Raw genomic sequence first — 5,000 nt, 5'->3', positions numbered from 1 at the left:
GCCATGCAACGAGCAATAGAATAGAATCGGTTGATGTTAGCATTTAGCAGAGTACTTCAGCTTCAACTTCAAATTGTTGTGTATATATTTGCATAACAGTGTATGCATATATATATGTGAGTGTATATATATATATATATATATATATATATATATATATATACACATATGTATATAAATAATATGTGATGACCATTATTTTTAACTTATCAAATGTATACATATATATGCATACTCTGTTAGGCAAATACATATATATACATATATATATATACATTTAGTGAACAAATAAATGTGTAGAACCCGTTATTTATACCTAATATCATCATCATCATCGTTTAACTTCCTCCTCCCATGCTGGCACAGGTTGGGTGGCTTGACAAAAGCTGTCCATGCAGAAACATACATCATACTTCTGTGTAATTACCCGGTTTTATGGCTGGATGCCCTTCCTAACACCAACCACCCTGCAGAGTGTATAAGTGTGCATGTGTGTGTGTGTATATTGGAACATACAAGAAACTTTATTGCTTAGCATGTAGTTAGTGACCGTAGCTTTAAGCCTCTGGTCACTAACACCATGCTATATTAAAACCGAGTGAAACATGGCTTAGTTAACAATATACTTCTTGTAAACTCACCTGATGAGACATTTCTGTAATATATCTGTTCAAGCTGATAAAGAAATCAAAGCTAATTGCCCAGATATAATAATCAAGGATTGGCAAAAACAAAAAACAAAGAAGACATGTACTTACTGATAGACATTGTAGTCTCTTCAGGCCAAAATATTGCCCAAAATGAACAGGAGAAATTGTCAAAGTACAAAAATCTTGAAACCAAAGTATTCAAGATGTGGAACATGAAGGTGAAAACAATACCAGTAATAAATGGAGTATTGGGTATGAGAAAAAAAAAAGAAAAAACAACATATGAATGAAAATGGAGAAGGTATACTTGGACCCTACCACTACATACTATCCAAAAAAATAGCCTTGTTAGGAATAGTCCACAAGCCACAAAAGACACTATCAATTCAATAATATAACCCAAACAAAACAATCCATAAACACAATAAACTCTGTTGTTGTTGGCGCTCCGTCGCTTCCCACATTGAGAGTTCCAGTTGATCCAGTCAACGGAACAGCCTGCTCGTGAAATTAACGTGCAAGTGGCTGAGCACTCCACAGCCACATGCACCCTTAACGTAGTTCTCGGGGATATTCAGCGTGACACAGAGTGTGGTAAGGCTGACCCTTTGAATTACAGGTACAACAGAAACAGGAAGTAAGAGTGAGAGAAAGTTGTGGTGAAAGAGTACAGCAGGGGTTCGCCACCATCCCCTGCCAGAGCCTCGTGGAGCTTTAGGTGTTTTTGCTCAATAAACAGACACAACACCCGGTCTGGGAATCGAAACCGCGATCCTACGACCGCGAGTCCCCTGCCCTAACCACTGGGCCATTGCGCCTCCACACAATAAACTCTATACAGTAAATATCCAATAAAAAAAAACAAAAACATATAAATGAAAATGTAGAAGCTATACTTGGACCCTCAACACTACACACCACCCAAAAAATAGCCCTGCTAGGACGAGCCCATATCCTACGCAAGACATTATCGATTCAATAATACAACTCAAACAAAACAATCGACAAACACAAGACACAATCTATTCTGGAAACATCCAATAAAATAAACAACCACCATATGTACTCTACAGAACGGATACCCAACAGAAGAACACAACTCTCTTTACACATACAGCATACCATACAAACACTAAAATAGCAAAAGACTGCAACCAAATCCCACACAAAACAAACTGATGCAATACAATGCCGAGAAGAGTTTGTACTCCCCCTACAACAACACCAATAAAGAAGAACACACAAAGCTGCACATACCTCAGCAACATGGAGACATAGCAGGTGATGCAGAAAAAAATTGTCTGAAACTATCAAATATCGAATAATAATAATAATAATAATAATAATAACGATAAAATAATTAGCAACCCAAAATTAATCAAAAGATCAAAAAATAATGAAATATGAATAAATAAAAAAAAAAAATAAATAACAGAAACTCACTAATAACAGCATAAAAAAAAAGTAATCTTATACTGTTCAATATTGATTTCTTTTTGACAAAGAACAATACTACAGAGAAAGAGAGAGAGAGAGAGAGAAAGAGGAGTAGAAAGAGAGACAGATGGATAGACTAATATTTTAGTTTGATTGTCAAAGACATTGTACAACCCCCCCCCCCACCCCACACCACCACTCCTTTCCACACCGACCCCACATTCATTACATCAAATAACATAACATATTCACTAACCTGAAATTGTGGTGCTTCTGTTTGGTAGATTTTGTTTGCTTGCATTTTAATTTTCACCCCCTCCCCGCCCTCTATTATTATCATTATTATTATTAATAAGGCAGAAAGCTGGCAGAATCATTAGCATGCCAAGCAAAATACTTAATGGTGTTTCATCCGCCTTGACATTCTGAGTTCAAATTCTGCCGAGGTCAATTTTGCCTTTCACCCTTTCGTGGTCAATAAAATAAAGTACCAGTTGAGCACCGGGGTCGATGTAATCAACTAGCCCCTTCTCATCAAATTTCAGGCCTTGTGCCCTTAGTATTTTTTTTTTTTCTGTAGGGGACGCTTAAGTGTCTAATCCTTGATGTCTCAGTGCAGGCCTTGGCAGCTCTTTGCTTTCAGTTATAGTCCCAATGTGTGGAACCTTGTGCAACATATTCACTGAACCCAAAATTGTGAGGCCTTAGTTTTTTTAGGATTTGTTTGTTTGGTTTTTAATTTTCTCTACCTCCCATTTCTTTCGTGAGGTGTTTAGGTGTCTGAGGTATTGATATCTCAGAAATGATTACAGCTAAGTTCACAATATCTTTTCACCATGAAGGAAGTTCATCACAACAAAAGTTTACCGAGAAAATATATCCATAGTATCTCACTATTAATAGTTAAAAAACTATTTTACTACAAAAAAACAAAAAAAAAACACAGTAAATTGATGACCTTCAACTTTCCCTGGGGTGAATTGATGACCACGATCTTTCCCTGTGACATCGCAACTCATTTTTACAGCTGACTGAACTGGAGCAACGTGAAATTAAGTGTCTTGCTCAAAAACACAGCACGGAGCCCGGTCCAGGATTCAAACTCACAACCTTGCAATCGTAAGCTTGACGCTCTAACCACTGAGCCATGCGCCTTCACAAATAAAAGAATAATATATATATATATATATATATATATATTTCTTTTCCTCAAATTTGAATATTTTTCAGCAAGTTATTTGGAGATATGATAGCAAGCTGTGTTTTTTTTTTTATAGGAAAAAACACAAGATCAGTAACTTGGAAAAACAAAAACAAATTCAGACCAGATCATAAATATATTGAACTACTTAGAAACATTAGTAACATACTTCTCTCAGACAGTGATAACTAAGATAGTTACTTGTGTCAAATTCATTTAAATACTGACCACATATATTGGGAAATAAGGTCTCATAAAAATAGTTCCATAGCTACACAAATCTCTCTCAGATATTGGTGGCTCTTGTAGTTAGATGTATAAAAAGGCATTAACATGCAGACAACATATTCTGCATGGATGGACTGGGTTAATCAAAGCTTTATTATCAACTCTTCTTTGTATTTGAGAAACTCTACTGTCTGCATGCATGTGTGTGCTTATTATTGTAGAATGCTTGATAAGGCAGTGAGCTGGCAAAATCGTTGGCATGTTGTGCATAATGTTCAGTGGCATTTCGTCTGTTTTTTATGTTCTGAGTTCAAATTCCATTGAAGTCGACTTTTGCTTTACATCGTTTCAGGGTTGATAAAATAAGTACCAGTTGAGAAATGGGGTTGATGCAATCGATTAACCTCCTCTCCTGAGATTGCTGGTCTTGTGCGAAATTTTGAAAACATTATTATTGCCACTGTGAAGGTGGTGAGCTGACAGGATAGAACCATTAGCATGCTGGGCAAAATGCTTCGTGGTATTTCATGTCTTCAAGTTCTGAGTTCAAATTCAGCTGAGGCTGACTTAGCCTTTTAGACTTCTGAGGGTCAATAAATTAAGTACCAGTGAAACACTGGGGTTGATATTCTCACTGAAACTTTAAGTGGAGGCATGTGGCTTAGTGTTTAGGGCGTTGGACTGATGATCGTAAGGTTATGGTTTTGATTCCTGGACCGGGCGATGCGGTGTGTTCTTGAGCAAAACACTTCATTTCACATTCCTCCAGTCCACTCAGCTGGCAAAAATGAGTAATCCTATGAGGGACTGATATCCCATCCAGGTAGAGAACATATATGCCATAGAAGTCATGGAACTGGTCCTTATGAGTCAGTGTGACTCAAGAAGGTAACTTTATCTTTACTGAAACTCTACACCTCAACAGAAAATGACATAGCATTTGTGAGGGATCTGGTGAACTTATTGATTGGAGCTGGCTCAAACCACTCCAAATGAATGTCACTGCAACCATAAGTAAGTAGTATAAGCATTTTCAGGATTTCAAAAACTGGCAGAAAGAAACACAGGAAGAATAAATCTTTGGTTCAAACCACAACCCTGGCTTGAAAGCTTGCAATGAACTGAACTGTGCTAGAGGCACCCAAGAGCCAGGAAGTAAGTATTAAACAGGATGTTAGATTTCTAAGTCTACCACTTGATAACAGAGCAGATTCTGTTGAAGACAGCCAAGAGACCAACGGTTCTGGTCTTAATTGGTCCTATGAAATTATGACCCCCACTCACCAAATGATGCTATGGTCAGCCTGTAATATCTTTGATCAGCTGTTTCTTCAATCAATGTGGAGGCGCAATGGCCCAGTGGTTAGGGCAGCGGACTCGTGGTCATAGGATCGTGGTTTCGATTCCCAGACCAGGCGTTGTAAGTGTTTATTGAGCGAAAACACCTAAAGCTCCACAAGGCTCTGGCAGGGGATAGTGGCGAA

General features: G+C 37.7%; 1 protein-coding gene across 2 annotated transcripts in view; it reads left to right on the top strand.

The window, feature by feature from the left end:
• The window catches only part of LOC106873056 (HEAT repeat-containing protein 4), a 401,083-nt gene that overhangs the window by 127,035 nt on the left and 269,048 nt on the right, over positions 1 to 5,000 (top strand). The gene's annotated exons all lie outside the window — the stretch shown is intronic.

Source organism: Octopus bimaculoides, chromosome 22 (genome assembly GCF_046866305.1).
Source record: "Octopus bimaculoides isolate indiv1 chromosome 22, ASM4686630v1, whole genome shotgun sequence".
Classification (NCBI taxonomy): domain Eukaryota; kingdom Metazoa; phylum Mollusca; class Cephalopoda; order Octopoda; family Octopodidae; genus Octopus; species Octopus bimaculoides.
Note: the sequence above shows the minus strand (reverse complement) of the source record. Positions and strands in the feature narration are given on the sequence as shown.